This window comes from Vombatus ursinus, unplaced genomic scaffold (assembly GCF_900497805.2).
Source record: "Vombatus ursinus unplaced genomic scaffold, bare-nosed wombat genome assembly UNPS02011353.1, whole genome shotgun sequence".
NCBI lineage: Eukaryota > Metazoa > Chordata > Mammalia > Diprotodontia > Vombatidae > Vombatus > Vombatus ursinus.
In genome coordinates, this window is record NW_020951131.1 from 74,584 (window position 1) to 95,234 (window position 20,651).

At 50.4% G+C, this 20,651-nt stretch overlaps 1 protein-coding gene across 1 annotated transcript in view; it reads right to left on the reverse strand.

The window, feature by feature from the left end:
* PTPRE (protein tyrosine phosphatase, receptor type E) overlaps positions 1–20,651 on the reverse strand; it is a 139,871-nt gene that overhangs the window by 73,636 nt on the left and 45,584 nt on the right. The window contains exon 2 of the mRNA XM_027855947.1: positions 7,436–7,458. The gene's annotated coding sequence lies outside the window, so the exon portion shown is untranslated. The remainder of the gene's footprint in view (positions 1–7,435; positions 7,459–20,651) is intronic.

Genomic DNA, 20,651 nt, shown 5'->3' on the forward strand with positions numbered 1-20,651 from the left:
GCAGGACAGACGCAGGAGCGGACAATCCCAACGTTTGTTTCCCACGTCCACTTGCTCTCCGTCCAAACTCGGGGGAGGGCTGCTATGCAGAGAATCTGGGAGAAGACACATTTTTGCCTCCACATTTCTGAGAAGTCAGCCAGCCCCTGCCATTTGCCAGTCCTGGCACTGTCCCTGTGGGTCAGCGGTTGTGTTCATAAAGCATCCTATGCTATCCCGTGCCTACGTCCGGGGCTGGCAAGCAGCTCTCATCCTCATGGGGAGGATCAATGCCCAGCATCGAGGCTGACCTCACCACTTCTTCCCTCCCTCCATCCTGAGAACTCCCTGATGGGCAGGAGTGACTCTGAAGGCGTATCCCTGTATGAAGGGGAGAGGGCTGGCTTTCCCTCTGGTTGGCGACAAGTCCCACTTCCTAAAGATGGTGCCCGACGGGTCTGCCCGCCTCTGCCCACAAGACGGTTTCTCCATTTTGTGCCTTCTCCCCAATCCCTGCCCCCACCCCCATCCCCTAGCCTCCTCAGTGTGAATTGTGACGCCCACTCACTCAGGCAGTTGGCAGGGAAGACGACTCTGACAAAGCCATCTGTTTCTGCCATCGGTTGGCATTGCAGAGACCGTGGAGAGAGACACGTAGGCTCTCCACCTTGAAAGCAGAGGCCTCCCCCATTCACTCAGAGTGAGGCTGCTCAGTTATATGTAAACACGACTTTGGAAGGAGCCATCAGGGAAGAGAGATTACTGGCTCTGAAGTCATAGGAACTGAGTTCAAATCCTGACCATATCCCTTTGTGGGCCTCAGTTTCCTCCTGGCCTGGACCTCTGAGGTCTCATCCTCCCTAAGTCTGTGAATCTGTCATCCTAACAGAAGAATCATGTCTGTGGGTAACAAACCCTTCTACCTAAGGAATTCTGACACCTCGCTTTCGTGCTATGGGAAAATCTGTCTCCGCGTCTCCATCTCTCTGCTTCTGGCTGTCTCTCACCCCTCCCCTGTAGCAGAGGCATTTTAAAAAAGAGAAAAAGCATCAGTCTTACTGATGCTTCTGTTTCTTAGGCTACACTCATTTCCCTTCTTAGCCCCACAGAAAACCCTCCCTTATTACAAAGAAAAGGAGTCCGCCTAAACCAACCAACTGAGAAGCAGAGCACAGAATACTCCCCACCTTGACTGGGGTGGGGGGGAAACCAACGTTTAGGGTTGCAGGCTCACAAGGATTTAGAGCTAGAAGGAGCCTCCGGTCAGCTACTCCAATGCCTTCATTTGACAGACAAGAAAGTGGAGTCCTAGAGAGGTCAAGGGGCAGTTAGGTGATACAGTGCACAGAGCACTGGGCCTGGAGTCAGGAAGACTCATCTTCCTGAGTCCAAATCCAACCTCAGACACTCACTGTGTGACCCTGGACAGGTCACTTACCTTGTTTGCCTCAGCTTCCTCATCTGTAAAATGAGCTGGAGAAGGAAATGGGAAACCCTTCCAGTATCTCTGGCAAGAAAACCCCAGAGTGGGACACAATTGAAATGACTGGGCAATAATAGAAACAGTATCAAAAACAACAACAGAGAGGTCCACGTCCCAAGAAGGCGGGGTCTGAAGCCAGTCTGGACCCGCGGCAGGTGACTGGGCTCCATCTGACGACATCTACATCGGTGGGGTCCTGGGCGTACTAGCCTCTGGCCGCTGTTCTCTGGTCCAAATGCGACATTGGCTGGGAATCCCTTTGTGGGCCCTAACGCCCTCAGAGGTAACTCGGATTATCTCTGTGATCATTCTGACAGCATGGCAGCTCCTGCTCCTCAGAGTTGGGGAAAGTATTTCAGAAGAATCCCAGGACTTCTGGGAAGTCAGGCATTTTCATTTCAGGGTCTCCTGGCTACATCTGTTTCCCTAACGGCTCTCCCTGCCCTTGCTGGCCCCTGCCTGGAATCTTGGCATGCCGCACGAGACCCAAAGCAAACGTTACAAGGGACACAGACTCCCACCAGCCTTGATCACCCTCAGCCCTTGGTTCGCCCTGTCACCTGACAGACTGTTTCCTGAACCTCGAATTCCAGCTTTCCTGCCTAAAGAGTAGAAAAACGGAAATTCAGGTGCTTCCCAAGGCTTATGTTTACGGCAGGCTTCCTGCAAGTATCCTGAAATAAATTTAAATCTGTTTAAAATAACATCATAATAGATTGGAAAACAATCAATCAATCCATTAAATGTCTACTACCTTCAAGGCACAGTGCTAGGAGCCACAGGGGCACAAAGACCCAAATGTCTTCCCTGCCCTCCGGAAGCTTACATTCCACCAAAAGAGACAGCCTGTACATTCGCAAATATCTACCAAACAAAGACAGAACTAGTCCAGACTTGGTATTTTCCTTGCTCTCAATACCTACGGTACCTTCTCCTTTACCTTGCTGACTGCTGGGACCAGGACGCTCAGGGCCCATCTTGGCAGCAGTGAATTCATTTTTGCCCTCTGATCAGCCAGAACACAAATTTTCTTCTGATGGAGGCAGACTCTGGGCTGGATCTTGGTATGAGGCTCAGACTTGAGTTTATAAAGGAGTCTGGGTTCTGACTTCCCCTAAGTGGAAATTATAACTTCTACTAGACTCGTGATAGCCAGTGTGATCACCAGCACAGCTCCTCAAGGAGCCCCGTGTTCCTCAAACGGGACAGATACTTGTTTCCTGAAAGCAGAACTGGAAACAACATGGGAGACACTCCCAAGTCACCTTCTGCCCCTGGCCAGCTCTTCCAATCCCCCAGGATCCTCTTCTTTCAATTTGGAAGGAAAACTGCCTTTGTATGGTGGGGAAGAGCAAATCCTGCTCATGGATGGGCCAGGCGAGGGCAGCCTTAAAGGGGGGGAGGGAGAGGGATAGGAGAAAAATGGAGACACCCCACAATGACCTGAAGACATAATGCCCCGAGCCCCATGATTCCTTCTAAATGGAAGAGTCAAAAGATGCTACCAGTCCATTGTTCCTGTGCGCTCAAATGAAGAGATTAAACTGGAACTAAGGATGGGGGCAAGGAGAAGGAGAATTCCCTCCATGGAGCTGTCTGTAGGCTCGGCTAGAGCAGTTAAGACAGGTGTGTGCCTGTGCTGGCTTGATCTCCCTCGCTGCTTTCTCTATGTCTCTCTCTATCTCTGTCTCTGTCTCCGTGTGTCTATCTCTCTGTCTCTGTCTCTCTCTTTTTCTGTGTCTGTCTCTCTGTGTGTGTCTCTATCTCTCTCTCTTTTTCTGTGTGTGTGTGTCTGTGTCTGTCTGTCTCTCTCTCTCTCTCACACGCACACACACACACACACACACACTCCTCTCTTTGCATTTTTTTGTTATCTTTTGCCAAACAGGGTTGTTTATGATTCTTTGACTGCTCCTATCAAGTTTTCAGAGAAAGTCCTGCTGCTGCTACCTTTCAATAAACACGTGTTTAATCGAATTGAGGCCCACTGACACAGGTATGCAAAGACGGACCAGGAAGAGGCAAAGAGTGGAAGACACAAGACCGACCTGGGGCTTGGTCATTATCTCCACCCGGGCAAGAAGGACTCAACTTTTTCTCCCCCCCCACCCCACCCCCCAGAACAAGAACTAGAAGCCAAGAGTAGGATGATTTGGTGGCTGATTCACTTTCTAATAATCCAATCGCCATCCAGGCAAAATGGGCTACCTTGGAAGGTGGCGGATCCTGCTCTGCCCCACCAAGTCTTCACGTGAAGGCTGCATCACCACTTGGGGCGTTTGTCTCTCAATATCAGAAGAAGGAAAGGAAAACGAACATGACGAGTCATTTCTTTTTTTCAAGACTTCAGGTGTAGGCTATAGTACTTTATTAACCAAAATTTGCACGAGCTGTTGTTATTCAGCTGTGTTGGACTCTTCATGGCCCTGTTTTGGGGTTTTTGTGGCAAAGATACTGCAGAGGTGTGCCATTTCCTTCTCCAGCTCATTTTGCAGATGAGAAAACTGAGGCAAACAGGATTAAGTGACTAGCCCAGTGTCACACAGCTAGTAAGTGTCTGAGGCTGGATTTGAACTCGGGAAGAGGAGTCTTCCTGACTCCAGGCTCAGCTCTCTATCCACTGCACCACCGAGCTGGCCTACAACATCTTTCTAGTTAATTACATAACCTCAAAAGGCCTTGGTCTTAAAATATGGGATCAGACCCTTTCCTGGGTCTTGGGTATCATTTCAACCAACCCTCTCACTAGAGGTGCCAAATCAGGGACAGGGAGGCAGCTAGATTTGACGGCCTCTTATCCCAAGGTCTCCCAGGCAGGATTTAGAGCCTGTGTTCCATGTGCCTCCACCATTTAGGTCACTACCAATTCTCCCTTCTGCCCTTGAAAGGGACATCCCCCCCTAACCACACACAACCTCCAAGAGCCTCCAAGAGGTGTTGGGGACCAACTATGGGATGTGCACCAGCTGAGCAGTAAACAGACTTTTCTTGATAAACACTTTCCTTTTGTAACAACAGATCACTGACTACTTCTTGCCAAAGGAAACTGGCTTGTCTACAGCATAACAGCTGTCAGTCCGGGGCAAAATTCCAGCAGACGAAGAATTCTGATTACTGGAGTGGGATGGAACAGGAGCTGGGCTTGGAATCAGGAGGACCCAGGTGTGCACATCACCTCTGAGCACTGTGAATCTCACTCCATGACTCTGGGGAGTTGCCCGAACGGTTTGCTCTAAATCATGGATAACAATCAGTCAATCGCCACGTACGTATTAAGGACTTAGCGTGTGCCAGGTAACGGACTAAGTACTGAAGACACACAAAGATAAGCAAGATCCCTGTTCCCGCCCTCAAGAATCTTCCTGCCTAATGGAGGGGATGGCATGTATACAAATGGGTGTGTTTGAGGCGGAGATGTAACAGGTGGGAAGAAGTCTCAGAGGGGAAGGCACCCGCAGCTAGTGGGCCCAGGAAAGGCCTCCTGCAGAAGACACAGTGTGAACTGAGTCTTGAAGGAATAAGAATCACCCCGATCACATGGTTTACTGTGAGGATCAAGTGCAATTATGAATTTAAAGTGTTTTTTGAACCTTGGAGCACTCTATAAATAATGGCTATTATTAGTATAATATATTAACAATATAATCACATAAATAATTAATATATTAATATTTAAAAGCTGGTCATTTTGTACTATTAACACTAGGCATTACAGTATGTCACTTCCCTCCAATAAGTAAGCTCTTTGAGGGCCGGGACACAATCATCAATAAACATTTATTAAGCACCTACTGTGTGCCAGGCACTGTGCTAAGTGCTGAGGATACAAAAAGAGGCAAAAGATAGGCCCTGCCCTGGTTTTGTCATGCATCCCTGTCACCTAGTACAGTGCTTGGCACACAGCAGGAACTTGGTAAATGAGTGTCAAATAAATGAATGACCTCCATAAAACTCCTACTCTTTTCACATGCAGAAGACCAAGATCACTTCAGGAAGAATGTGTACAAATCAAGAAATCAGGTCTTTCCAAGTAGGAAAGGCTGCTCAGAGCCCAGGAAGGACTTGAGCACTCCAGGCTGGGGGGTGGCCAGAAAACGTGTCTGGAGCTGAGAGCCAGGGTCTTGTTCATGGAACAGGCCCGAAGTCAATGTCACTGGATGGAAGAGGACGCTTCAGGGAGTAAGAAGCCTGCAAAGGGAGGAGGCGGCCAGGTCGTGAAGGGCTTGGAAGGCCAAATGGAGCATTTTTTTAATTTTATTTTTAGGCAATTGGAGTTAAGTGACTTGCTCAGGGTCACACAGTAAGTGTCAAGTGTTTGGTCTGAGGTTGGATTTGAACTCAGGTCCTCCTGACTTCAGGGCCAGTGCTCTATCCACTGTGCCACCTAGCTGCCCCCAAATGGAGCATTTTGTATTTGATCCTGGTGGGGATAGGGAGCCACTGGGCTTTACTGAGAAGAGGGTGAGGGGATGGTGCAGCCTGTGGTGCAGGAAAACTGCTTTGGTGGCTGGATGGGAAAGGGGAGAGACCTGGGGCAGGCAGACCCCCCAGCAGGCTAGGGCAATAGGCCACAGCGTGGGCTGGGGAATAAGGTGTAAGAAGACTGGAAATCCAAGTGTGCCTAATTGCCTTTCTACAAAGCAGACATTGTGACATCAGGGCCGGTTCCTGTTTTCTCCATCCCAGGGATTCTGTCCAGCACATGAACATACATCTAGCATTCAGAGCCAAGCAGGGAGAGAGAGCAGGGGTCATGGCCTCCAGCTTTTAAGTATTAGTCACTAACGTTTAAGCCCAGATGAAATACAGAAGTGGAGGTCAGAAAGCCTCGGGAAAGCACAGATAAGACCAGACAGATGAATGAGAGGAAGTCAAAGCTGGCCCAAGGCAAGCTGTGGGAGAGGTCGGGTGGGGCAGCTGCAGACAGACAACTGTCCCCCTTATCAGAAAGGAAATCAGAAATGGGGCGACTTTGGTTGTAGCTGAGTCTTTCAGCTGGATTCTCCCGATTCGATTCCTTGGGACAGCTCAAATTGAGTTCAGTTCACAACCATGATGCTGTGCGTGGAGATCTGTCACACAGGTCCTTTGCCTTTTTTGTGCCTGGACCCCCCTCTGGCAGTCTGATATGGAATTCTTTTTGGAATGATGCTGGGGGGTTAGTTTTTAATTCATAATTGAATGAAATCCTCAATTTTAGTTTGGGGTCAGTAAAACTAAAGATGAATTTGTTTTCTCCATCCAAGTTCATAGACCTGAAACGCATCCACTGATTCCCGGTGGACTCCAGGTTAAGAACTCCTGACCATGGAAAGAGACAGATGGAAATGTTTGTTGTTTGATCTCCCCTCCAGTTGTGTGGCCAATAAAAAAGGAGTTTTCAGGACCGCTTGACCTGACTATTTTGGTTTAACCGAAGACGGAAAGAAGTGGCTATATCTTCCAAAAATCTCTTCCTCCCTAAGAACTGTTCACGTAGGCCATGGCCCTTAATCACTGCCTGAAAACAAAACGCATGCGATTTCAGAGCCCCCAACACAAAAGTCCAGTGTCTCTTTTCCAGCAGTATCCCCCCACCACACACACATACACACACACACACACACACACACACACACACACACACACACACGCGCACGCACGCAAGCACACATGCACGCACCTGCCAGGCACACCCCAGCAGAGCTCTGACATGGGGCTCCCTAGCAGCTTCCCAACCCCTGCCGGCCTCCAGAACAAGGCCCTGGTCAACCTTTGTCCAAAGATAAACACATCTGCGTAACTCACATCCCCAAGCATGCAGCTCTTGACAGGAACAGGAAGCCCCACGGTAGCCTCAGAAAACCAGCTCCGCTTCACCTGTGACCTTCCCCCACAAGGTCATTCTCTCCTTCGTGCCCTGTGCCTTCTTATCTGTGCAGGCTCCACATTCTGACTCAAATACATAAAATTTCAATTTAACGGGGTACTCACCAAGAAGAAGAGAAGGCTTCTGCCTGTAAGATAAAGGAGAAAAGAAAGTAAGTCTTTGGGCTTAAAATGTTAGTTCCCGAGTTTTGACACTCGCTGCTGCCTGGCTCGGCCCCCTGCTCCCCTTCCGTCCTCGGGGCCCAATGTTGATTTTTGGCCGCTGGCCGCTCCCAGGAGGCCCTCACAGACCCTTCCGCCGGCTCTGAGCTTCTCTCCAGAGCTGCTTTGATCACCTGGCCCCAACGGTCCTTTCTGGGTCTCTGATGTGGGAATCCTGAGGGCCTGCCTGCCGTTGGGTCCCCTCTGGCCCGCACCCCTACTCTGAAAAGGTTCCTGAGGCTCCATTGCTCTGGCCCATCCCTTTCTTTCCTAAACCACAGCTCAAGCGCCCTGGACCAGCCTCGGGACCTCCCAAGAGGCTCATTTCACCCAAAAGCTGCTTCTCCGGTCATCAACATCACGATACATCCACGGACATTCTTGTGGACATAGGGCTGCACGTGTATTCGGGAAGACCTGAGTGGAAATGCCCTCCTTTGCCTTTGGCAGTCATGTGACCCGGGGCTGTCAAGCTTCCAAGCCTCGCTCCCTCCCGTACAAAGATGTAACCACCCAGAGGGGAAGAGCAACCGACTGCCCCACTTTCCTGTCCCTGTACCCCACACTCATTGCAGGGCCTGGTAAATGGCAAGCATTAATAGACGCTGGTTATTCAGTCACAGAAGATTGGAAGCTCTACTGAGGGTGGGAGAGCCCACACAAAAGTTCCCCATGCTGAGTATCACAGAGACCTAGGAATATCGACTGTGGTTTGATAACGGACAACCTTCTCTCCAGGGCTTATCACAGTCGGAGGCTGTATTTCATGATTATTAGGTCCCTACTATATTAAAGTCCTATGCACCGTGGGAAAGATTTGAACATGAATAATAACTTTTGTATTACCTATTTGACGTTGTGAATATTAACAATAGCTCACATTAAACAGTCATAGCTCTCACAAGGATCCCAAAGCGCTTTCCTCTCTGCTTTTTCTAGGTGAAGAAGCCAAGGCTTGGAGCAGACTTAGAGGTGGGTTGAACCCAGGCCTTCTCGTCTCGAGCCCATCATTAATACGCTGGACCACGTTGCCATAGCTACCCCACTGCTGGAAGATATGAGTTTAGAATTCAGAGTTTGCCGCTTCTTGGCCCATTCCGTAGGGAGGAACGTGGCATCTAAGTATCACTTAAGCAGATATCCGTGGAAATTCACCAACTGCGCCAGCCATTCAGCTGGAAGGCAGCATCGGAAGTATGAATGGGGAGGCCCAGAGGCAGCATTTCAGTGGGATGTGACTTTGTTTCTGGAGGAAAAAGTGCACATCCATAGCTTCATCCACACACAGCAGGGAGCCCTCCCGGCATGAAGCAGGGAGTGACGAAGATGCGGATTCAAATGCTGCCGCTACCATTTATTAACTATGTGATTCCGGGCAAGTCACTTCCCTTTTCTAAATCTGTTCTTTTCATCTGTAAAACAGGTAGAGCAGCATCTTCCCTTACAGAGTTGTTGTGAAGTTCAAATGAAATTAAGTCAAGCCCTTTGCAAGCCTCGGAGTGATGGATGAACGGTAGCTCTTAGCATCCTCAATAACGGACGGATCATCCTTAGGACCCTTGGGACCTCAGCAGCTACGGGGGGGGCAGAACCACGTCTCAGCCACCTCCGGACCTGACGTGCTGAGCAATGACGTGCAAACGCCCTCGAAGGGGCGGTTGGGAAGAGTAGGGAGCTTTGTTGGACGCAAAGAGGACAGCCATGCTGGCTAGAGGTCCCCTGAGACCTCAGGCTCAGTATGAAATAGCAAGGCTCTCATCTCCTTCCCCTAGACCTCCTCACCTCCCTGTCCTGGCTTCACGGTTGGTGTCCCAGTGGCACCGCCCTCCCCCCAGTGCCCACGGCCTTGGGTCCCAGAGTCGGGCCTGACTCTCCCTTTCCCTCACCTGAGATGTGGGCATCATCAGCCCACCAGATTCTACTCTGCACAAATCTGCTCCTCCCTGCACAGAATAGGCCCCGGGGCTCCTCCTGGCTTCTTTTGCCTCAGCTCCCTCCCCCCACACCCCATTCTTCCCAGCACCACCAGACTTCTCCTCTTTATAGATGGAGGATTGTGGATCTGGAGATCACTATCATTACAGAAACTAAAGCCAGAGGAGTCGAAGTAAGTGCCCACAGTCTCACAGGCAGAGGAGGATGGTGACGAAGTTGGGATTTCAGCCCAGGCTCGTGGATTCCAAAGCTTGACTGAGCTGACAGACGTGGCCGCTTCACTCTTGGTTCAAACCCTCAAGCAGCCCTTGCTCCTCCAAGTGAAGCCCTCACTCCTCAGCCCAGTGTCCACGACGTCATGTCCTCTGCCCTGCCGGTTTCATCTCCCGCCGACTTCCCCTCTTCCACGAGGGAGCCAAACCCACCACCACGCGCCACTCCTTCCTCAATGTTTCTGTTCAGGTCGCTCTCTGATGCCCCCTCTCCCCACCCCCAGCCTGTTGACTTCTACCCACCTGTTACAGCCCAACTCATTCCGCAAAACCTTTCCCAGCAGCCGAATCTCTCTCCATTGTCCCCGCCCTTAGACCTCCCATGATTGTTCCCATGTTCTCTCCCCATTAGACTGTGAGCACCTTGAGAGCAGGAACTGGGTCTTGTCTTTCTTTGAATCCTCAGCACCTAACAGTGTCAGGCACATGGTAGGTGCTCCATCAATGCTTATGGACTTGACATGGCATCCTATCTGTGATTATCTTACACTCAAACTATGTGTCATTTAGTATTACGGGTCTCTCTCCACCCTAAGGGATGGTAAAGATCAGGGAGGGGGGCAGGACCCCTGTTTTAACTAATTTTCATATTTCCCCTGCCCAAAGTGCAGCTACATGTAAACAAGAGGCACTTAATAAATTCTCTTTGAGCTCAAAAGACCAAAGGAACTTAATAAATGCATTCTGATCTAGATCCCTAATCAAATTCTCCCAAGAACATTAATATTGCACATTACTCTGTACATTGTGTACATGATTGCACATTATTTTTGTATAACAGCTTTTCTCACCTCCATTTTTCTTTCTTGTCATTACAGAAATCTCCTCAGGGACAGAGGCAGGGGAGTACATACTGGGCAGGGTGACATAAAAACCAAAAAAGAGTGATTTCTGAAATTTTTCATTTAAAATCCTCAATACTCAGGGGGGCTCAATTCATTTCAGTTCAATTTCATTCAACACACATATGTTAAGCACCTACAATGTACCAGGCACTGGCCTGGCACACGGGGGATAGAAAGAGAAAAAAGAAGTCATCCCTTTATCTACAACACACAAACATAGAGTAAGACAGTGGCCTGGTGAAGTGAGCTCAAGCCCCAGGAGGGGCTGACAGGGCCAGAGGCCTAGGACGGCTTCAGAGACCAAGGCGTCTGAGCTAAGAGCTGAAGCAAGATAAGGATTTGAGGCTGGAGATAAGGAGGGCAGGCTTCCACGCATGAGGACCGGCACCCACAAAGGCAGAGAGCCAGAGATGAGTGCTGGGCCTGGGGAGCCCCAGAAGTCCGACTTCATTGAAAGGCAGGCTATATAAGAAAAGTCTAGAAGGCAAGCGTGCAACTAGGCTAGGCAAGAGAAGGGCCTGAGGGCCCATCTGGCTGGTTTTATTATTTTTATTTTGTTCCTGTTACAAACAAACTGTCAGATTTTGTTACAAGTTCCAAATAAAAATAAAGCCAGAAGCCTCAAATATCCTTTGGACAAAACCTAAACAAAACTCACAGGTCTTTTGATGCCAGCCCGGGGTCCCTGCCATGCCAGCCCACCTGGCACAGGAAGTCAGAGTCAGAGCCGGGGCCTTCACCTGAGGAGTCAGGGCTCACAGAACCCTGAAGCTGCCTCGTGTGTGGAAGCGTGTGGACGGCTCCTGTTCTGAGGTCTGCAGGACTGGGCAGTGCCTTCCCCGTCTAGAAAGGGAAAGGGCTATCCAATAAATGCCTGAGAATCCTGGCATGGGTTTTGCTGAGGTCCAAGTGGAACCGAGTTCAGAGCTTCATCTCATGGAAAGTTCTGGGAGTGCAAGAGAAAGAGGTCAAGGTTGGGATACACAGAACCCTAGGCTCCAGGGTCAAGGCCAAGGCTGCCCAAGGAGGAAGAACAATGGAAACCCCCAGCACTGGGGTGCCGGGTCTGGGGTCTGGGGACAGGTCAGGCCCCAGGATCACAGGAGAGGCCCGGCAGGCAGCAGGCCAGAGGGGCAGGATGGAGGTCAAAGAAGGACCACAGAATGGGGTCTATGACAACCCCTGATGAAACTGGATAGCAGCCAGAGGGTGGGTCCTGGACCTGAGATCTCGTGGGCATGGAGAACTCTCAGGTGGGGAAACTCTGTCTACTGATACAGGTCATCATCTTCTCTGCAAAGCTGCCTAGACCACTGAAGTCAGACTCAAGTACAAGGTCTGCCAGCTGCATGATGGCTTAGAACACCACAAATTAACATCATCTAGGTTGTATTTTATATTATTTATTTGTGTCACTTTATTTTGTTAAACATTTCCTGATTCCATTAGAATCTGGTTCAGACCAGGAGTTCTGTGGGCGCCTGGGGGCCTGCTGATGACCCATGGAACTTCTCCAAGGCCCACCCCCTCCCCCGCACTATGCTGCATAACAGACCTGAGTTCTAAAAAAAAGGGAAAGTCAGTTTTAGGAGGATCTGTGCACCTGTAGGTTCCCTGGTGAAATGGAAGCTCCTTGAGGGCAAGTCCGCTTTACCTTTATCTGTGTCATCCCAGGGTCTAAATATGGTGCTTGGTTGTTGAATGGCTGATTAATTTAATTATGAATTATGTTAGAGGGATGGGAATGATTCCAGCTAAGGCATAAGAAAACAAGCTGGATCTGGCCACATTTGTATTCCTTAAATGATAAGGAAAGTCCCGCCCATCCTTCCACGTGGGGTCCGCCTTCCATCCCAGGACTGGTCAGTCTGCTGGCAGGTGGCAATTGAAACAAACAGGGGAAAGGCTTCTCAAGAACAGGCCGCCCTCAAGCCCCGGTGCTGCCAGCTCTGTCTCACTGCTCACTTTCTAGGCTTTTTCTCAAGTTTCCAGGAATTGAAAGAGCTAAAAGATGAAAGAACAGAGGAGGAGGGAGCTCCCCCCCAATGTCACTGGGAGCAGAACAGCCCCCAAACCATCCTGGACATGGGGTCAGACTGAAAACAGCTGCAGCAGCGTCCTCTATGGTCCCCCATGTAGGATAAATGCCCCCATTTCACTGAGGAGAAAGCTGAGGAGCAGAAAGGAGAAATACATGATTTGCCCCAGGTCCCCCGGGAAGTAAAAAAGCCAGGATTTGAATCCAGGACCTCTGAGTCCAAATCTAGTATTCTACCACTATACTGCACTGCCTTCTGCTCTCCCAGTCTGTCAGAGAAAAGAGCACTCTAAATGTTATTATTAATAAGGAGCTGGTGACTTTAAAGCATGATGTGAAATTCTGCAACAAAGGTATTGGAGTATAGTGAGTACCACAATGTCCTGGGAGAGGGGTGGAGACAGGGCCTCCTGGCCCCTCCTTCACCCCCAAATCCTCACCAAGCAGCCCTTCCTCTGTATCCCTCTGGTAGATGTCTTAGTGCATCCTTCATTGTACACTGATTTGTCATTCTGAGATTTGATGGATTTAAGACATCAGGAATACCGCTCTCCCTCCAACAAGGCAGACAGCAGTCCACCAAGCCCTTCCCATCCTTTGGGTCTCTGTTCTCCTTCAAACCTGTCCCGGGGTGGTACTCTGCTTCCACCCTTTTTCTGTATTTTACAAATCAACTTGTCTTTTAGTCAACTAGCATTTATTAAGCACCAGACACTATGCTAAGCGCTGGGGATACAAAAAAGGCAAAAACAAAAACAAACAAACAAACAAAAAAATCCAAAAAACCACGCCCTGCTCTCAAGAATCTCACAGTCTAACGGCGATGCCGAAGGCTGTTACATCTCTCCTTGGCAAAAGACCCAGTGCTTGCTGGATAAAAGGGTTTCTGAGCCCCTGTGGCCTCCTTATTCTGGTGACTGCTTTTTATAGAATGAATTCAGTTCTTCCAAAAGTTTGTGGATTAAACTGGTCATGGAATGATCTCAAAACTGGATTATCCAAAGGTAATATTTATTGAGCATTTAAAAACTGTGTGATTCTTAACACCCTCTGTCACCATCCTGGTGGTGGCAGAAGGGGCAGCACAGGCCTGGCTGCCATTTTGTACTTTTGTTTCCTAGGTCACCAGGGCCAAAGAATTCATCAGTCAGTGTCCAACCCACCGGAGGTGAGCATCTCCAGACTCTGCAATGCTAGTCTTCAGAAAGCAGACCCTAATTCCTGCCTTACTTTCTGGCTTTTCAGAATCCAAGAGTGGGAAGGGACCTCTGAGGCCAAGAAGTCCAACTCATAGTAGGGGGAAAAAACCCTCTGCAACAAGTGGTCAGCCTCTGCTCAGAGACCTCTAGTGAGTGGAAGCTCCTCACCATCCCCCCCCCCCCGGGAGGTCACCCATTCATTCCACTTTGGCATAGGACTAAGAGCCAGAAATTATTTCCTAACATGGAACTTCATCTGTCTCTGCGTTGCAGGTTCCAGCCAATGCTTACTCCTAATCCTTCCCTCTGGCCTCAAGGATGTTCCTTTTCTATACATAACCCTTCAAATACTTGTAGACACCTATTATGTCAACGCTAAGTCTTTGCATCTTCAGGGTAACACCTCTAACTCACTCAACCAGTTCTCAGATGGTATGAACTCATGGCCTTCTGACTTCCCATTTGTCCTCCTCTGGACACTCTCCAGGTTATCCAGGCCCCTCCTAAAACGTGTCACCCAGATGTGAACTGACCAGATCCGAGCACAGCAGGATTCCTACTTCTCCAGACACTATGTCTGAGACTAATGTCACTTAAATTCACATTCACTTTCGAGGCTGCCATACTCTCCTGCTGACGCAAACTGGGTTTACACTTCGCTAAAATAAGCAGATTTTTTTTCAGATAAACTACACCTCTTTCATCTCGTACTTGTGAAATTGAGATTGCCCCCCAAGCATAAGACTTTATATGTTAAATTTTAGCTGATTAGATTAGCCTGGTAATCTATGTAGCCTCCCAAAATACCTCTGTTACACCATGTAATCCTCCCAGCTTGGCACCAACTGCCCATTGGATAAGGATGCCGCTTATGCCTTTAAAACGCTAGCCATTATTATCCAGGTCACTGACAAAAATGGTAGCTAGGACAAGGTCCTCAGATCCCTGAGGCATCCCCCTGCAGACTGCCTGCCTGCCTGCCTGCCTGCCCTGACGACATTGAACCATCCTCTTTGGAGCTCTAAGTACACCCAGCTAATCTACTCTCTAGCCCTGACCTCTCCATCTTCTCCACAGAAACAGACCAGAGATTTTGTTCAAGGCTTTGCTAAAACCTAGATATCTACAGCATTCCCCAGATAACAACAAAGCCAACACCAGCCTCCTGGATTAGGAGGTCTGGGAGAAAAGGAAATGAGGTAAACCAGACCTGTCCTGGTTTGGTTTGTTTTCCGAAGTTTTCACAACACAGCTGGCATTTGCCCTTGACCCCTCCCTTCTGATGAACCCTTCCAGGTAACAAAGGAGAAGCATTGCACCTAAGGCAAACAAAGCAGGGCTAGGATGGAGGAGTTTCGGAGTACTTGGGAGGCTCCATCGTCCCACTGACAGAGCAGGAAGGCGGACTCCTCCCAGTTCTCTAAGGGGGTGCTGTTCCTTGCAATCCATCAGCTGCTGACTGCTTTTGGGGGGTTGTTTTCATTTAGGTTGTTCTAGCCATGGTACATACTGTTCTCTTGGGCCTCCTTACTTTACTCTGTAAGTCTTCCCTTGTTTCCCTGACTTCCATTTTTGCTATTTGTCGCAGCACAATAATGTTCCATTACATTTCTATGCCAGATCTGGGACGGGCACACTACTAAAGGGAATGTTCTGCTTTTCCTTTGTTTTCTATACCAAAGTATCACTATGACTATTTTTTAGACCACAGAACCTTTCTTTAAGATGTATAATAAGCCCAGTGGGGTGTGTGGGGTGTTCTGGGAGGACCAGCACCTCTGGGCTGAGGGCTCGCCAAGCCCTTTTCAGGGCTGCTTTCCACTTTTGGTGTCCGCTTCTCACCCAACTCTCATCTGTGCTCCAAGAAGTTGTAGCGTGGGCAGCAGCCACAATTTGGCAAACCATCTCAGCAGGCTAACCCAGGTTGAGGGTAACTGATGGGCTTTAAATCCATCCATGAGTTAGGGGAGTGTCTAGCCTACATGTGTGAAGACTTTCCCCAACGGGATGGGCTGATGAGAACAATTCGTTCCGTTGGCCATGAAGGCAGATGAAGCGGGCACCGTGGAGTACTCAGAGCTTGGTCAGACATTGAAGATGCCAAGGTCGTCCACCGCATCCTGAACCGGTCATCCTGACTTTTGTCCTGCCACCGGACGTTGATGACTCTGGAAGAGAGAGCGAGGCTGAGGCTTTCTGCAGCTCTGCCTCAAATCCAATTCACCCATTAGTCAACACATCACCCGTGACGTCCTTGGTCCTCTCTGAAAGTGAAGGACAAACAACATATGCCCGGTAATGGAAAGGCTCGGTCGATGCTGTGGCCAGTTTAGGGACTTTTCTCTGGTAATCTGACAGCAGACGGACCAGTGTGCAGCCCCACCGACGGCAGGTTCTGTGTCTCTCTCCTGCCATCATTGACTGTCCCCATGTCCACTAACCTTGCCACCCCGATGGAGGGGAGGTAAATTTCAGCATTGTTTTCTTCGCCTTCTTCTTACAACCAGTGATGTGCAGCCATCTTCCTCTGGTCATTGGCTAGGGTTTACGCTTCTCCTAGAAACCGTTTGTCAGGACGTGTTCTTGTTGAGGCAATCCTAGCTCTCTGTGGCTTCCTTCCTTACATATTCCTGGACATCTCCTCAGTCCTGGGCTCTAGAATGTCTCCAGAGGTAGAGATGGAGCTCACTGGCCTCCGTAGAGCTCCCAGGCTCTGCACACTTCTTTTCTGCTCTCCTCCCGTCCCACGGCTTCTCGTTCACCCCCGAATCTTTCCAAGACTCCTGGCAACGGTTTCGCCTCTCCCTTCTCTTGCCTACCCTGTTCAGTTGCCGCGTGAGCTCTCTTGCTCTTTCTGGGGCAGAATACGTTAATTCATGTTTTGGGTTGGTGGTGGATCCTCTCTCCCATTCTCTCCTGACGTTCTGATCATCACAGCATTGGGTAGATGGCTCATTAGCAACCTGGAATCAGCTCTCTGCTGGCCCCAGGGAAAGCTTGGGGCTTAGGGTGACCCTGGCTGACCGCATCTGCTGCCAGCCTTTGGCCAGATTAGCTGTCCAATGAGGGCTCCCAGGACTTCTAAGGTCGCTCACCTCCAACTCCCAGATCCTGTCTCCCAATGTTCCTCAGTAATGATAAGACTAATTAGTATAAGAACATAACTCCCATATAAGGCATATGAAATTACAAAGCTCCAGGAGACTTTCAAGGAGGGAGAGGTCATTGTTTCTGGGGGAATCAGGGAAGGCTTCACGGAGGCAGTGGCATCAGACTTGGGTCCTGAAAAGGGTTTAGGATTTCAAAAGGAGATGGCAGGAAGTAAATCCCAGGAGGCTTAGTGAGCACTCACTTGGAAAATGAGGCTGAGCTGAATGACGCTGCCATTAGAAGCAGCGTGAAATGGGGCATGGTGCGCAAGTCTGAGAGTCAGAAAGACCCGCTCTGCCACACACTGGCTGTGCGCCTGTCTACACTGGCAGAGGGAGTTTCCTCACTGGGAGCCTGGCCGCTCAGCTGCATTCCCCCCCCCCCCCCCAGTGTCAGCCACTGGGCCAGGTACTGGGGATCTTTTATTTGGGGGGAACCAAAGGACAAAACAGCACGAGCAGGAATTCTGGGGGGAGGGGCCTGCCAGGCTCAAGGAACAGTGACCAGCACCATTTGGCAGGTTTGCACAGTACATAATGGGCGTGAGGGTTACAGGGGTCAGCTCCAAGGGCAGGCCAAAGGCCATGCCTTGGGTGGACTGTATTTAGCAGGCACTGGGAGTCATTGAATCTTCTTGAGCAGGGAAGGGACGCACATGAAGACAGCCAGTCTGGCAGAAAGGGGAAAGGCTGGTTCAAGGACAAGTCAGAGGGCAGAGGGCAGAGGGCGAGAGGTCGGGGCCCACAGGAGCTGCAGCAGGTGAGCGACAGATCCCCTGGGCCTGCACGCATCTCAGAAGTCAGCAGAGGGCAACAATGTCCTGGCTGGCAGGGAGCCTTGGAGGCTGGTCAGCAGTCCTGGGTGTGGACAGCTGGAGGGATAGAGGAGGCCAAATTCCTTAGCATGCATAGAGGCGAAGGGTGAGTGGCCAAGGATGTTGGCTGGCTGCCTGCAGGGGACGGGAGGAGCCAGAGTGTCCCATGGCAGGTGGAGTTGACTGGGACTGTTGAACAGAGAAGACAGAGGCAGTAAGTCACCAAGGCCCTGAGCCCCAGCCAAGGAGAACAAAAGCGTGGAGCCGGGGAGCTGGAAAGCCGCCCCAGACAAGAGAGAGCCGAGACAAGGCGCCCATAGAACCCAACCGTGGTGGGAATGGACAGGGGCTCCTGATCAGACCAGCAGGACCAAAGGATGCCACAAGGGACGGCCAAGGCAGGAGAGTCCAGTCCAACAACTCCCGTGAACGTCTGCTGGGCATCCACCACGAGCGAGGCCCTGAACTCAGCGCTGGGACACAACCAATAACCGCCCTCCAGGAGCTTACAGTCGAAGCAATGCAGGCCCTCACTGTGTGGGGAGGGAGCTGAGGCCTGGGCAAAGCCCCCCAGGTACTTAGCAGTCATCATTAAACCAACCCCATCCTCTGGCTGCAGAGCCAGGCCTCCCACTCCAGGCAACAAGCCTGCCCGAGGACCCGGGGGAAAGGGGTGCACAGCCCAGCCCAGTCTGAGATCATACAGAGCCTTCACCCGCCATGAGGGCTGGAATCATGATGACGGCCATGAGGAAGGACACGGGGGAGGGGAGGAGCTGCAATCAGCTGGACTTAGTGACTGTACAGGTTATCCTCAGCAGATGCCGTTGGCGTGACAGAGGAGAACCAGGGGCTAACAGAGAGGGGAGAGTCAAAGGTGACTCCATCGTGAGCTTGGGCGAGTGGGAGAATCATGGTGTCATTAAGAGAAATTGGACCGTGTCTGCTGCCACCTGGTTTCCATGGCTGCTCGTGGGCATTAATGAAGGGGCCTGTGGGCATAGCAGAGGGGGCTCTCTAGATGATGGAAACTCAGGAGGCTGAAGGCAGGGTAAGCAGCCAAAGTAGAAAACTAGCATTAGCCCTGGGGGAAATTAAGCACCTACTATGTGCCCAACACTGTACTAGGCAACTGACAAATATTATCTAATGTGAAGGCAAGAAACAACTCATTCTTCCTCCAGTTTGGACCCCTAGGGGTTGTCCCAGCATTGAGTTCAGGTTGCCTCGATCCCAGACTGTCCCCTCTTTAATTCCTTCTTAGACTTGGGATATTTTTTAATTTTCATTTTTTAATCCATCTTCTGTTTTGTCTCCCATCTCTTCATCTCATCGTTTCTCTGCCTGGTTTGGGATCTTGGCCCGTTCCAGCTGCCTTTCTAACTCTAGCCTGTGTAAGAACTTCACAGCTGTCTCTGTCCCTCCCTCCCCCAAGCTGAAGGGGTTTCCACAAGTGCCATGGATCTCATTCAGCTGCAACTGTTGGGGCCTGGCAAGAGAGGCGCCATGTTTTTCTACACACGTCACATCCTTTCTGGCAGACCGACTTCACGCGGGTGACGTTTTCCAGCCTTCTCTCTCCCATAGCTTCATGCCTTGTTTACCTCTTCTTGGTTCTTGGACTGACTTGAACCCAGACATGGTCAGTAGTGTGCAATGGTGCAGAGAAGTCATGGCTCTGGTAGAGGGGCCTGCATCACTGGAGGGAGGCCTCATACCAGGAAGTCTTGGCTCTGGTTGTACAGAAGCCCCCTGGAGGGCAGGTAGAAGGGGCAGAGAAAGCGATCTGCACTGAGAAAGGGACCAATTCTCATTAGGAGCTCCCTGAACCAAATGAAATTCCAGGCCCATTCTCCTTTTCCCCCAGAACCCCCTGAAGAGTGCTGGTCACTGGGTTAGGCACAGAGAGAAAATCTGTTTCTGGACTAGACATGGGTGAGAAGCTAGCTTGACCAATGCAGACGGCCCCTAATCTGCAATGCAGGTTTCCTAAGAAATCTGAAATTTTTTTTTTTTTTGATGTGAAGCAATCGGGGTTAAGTGACTTGCCCAGGGTCACACAGCTAGTTAAGTGTCAAGTGTCTGAGGTGGGATTTGAACTCAGGTCCTCTTGACTTCAAGGCCAGAGCTTTATCTACTGCACCATCTAGCTGCCCTGAAATCTGAAATTCTTCCAACTACAATCCATGGCTAGTCTCTGGATCCCAAGAGTTTCCCTTCTCTGGAGCCACGATTTCCTGGGAGTGAGTATTCCCTCTGCTGATGCTGATATCAACCCTGCCATGGCTCAGATGGACAGAAACAGCCTAACAATTCTTGCCGGGGAGGCTTTGCAGACTTGGCGGGGCTGGGCCTCAGACCACAGACCCAGGCAGCTGGCTCCCGGGCCTAAACTACCAGTATTTCCAGCTTCGTCTCATCTACCAGATCTGCACGCAGCTAGCCCAGCCTTAACAAACCCAGGCTCGCCTCTGGACCCCCATGAGAAATCGGAGCAGGGCTTCAGGAGAGGATTAAATGACACGACCTACTCCTTTAAAAAGGAAAAGGCAGCCTGTGCCTCGGCAGAGTCCCAGAGAGCACAGAGATCCCCCCGAGGAGACCCACAAGTGATAGGAATCACCATAGACAGGGACTCATCTGCCCTGTCCACTGGAGCGAGTATTGAATCGCTCGCTCCTCTGCAGAGGAGAACAGTGCGGCCTTCATGAAGAAAACAAGAGGAGCGTTATGGGCAGCTATGTGGCTTTTATTCTGCTGCAACAAACCCCAGCCCAAGTGTGGTGTTTGACATGGCATTCCTCAGGCCAGACTTAGAGAGGTCAGCCTGGCCCGGCCTGCCCGCCCGCCCAGAGGGGTCAGCCTGG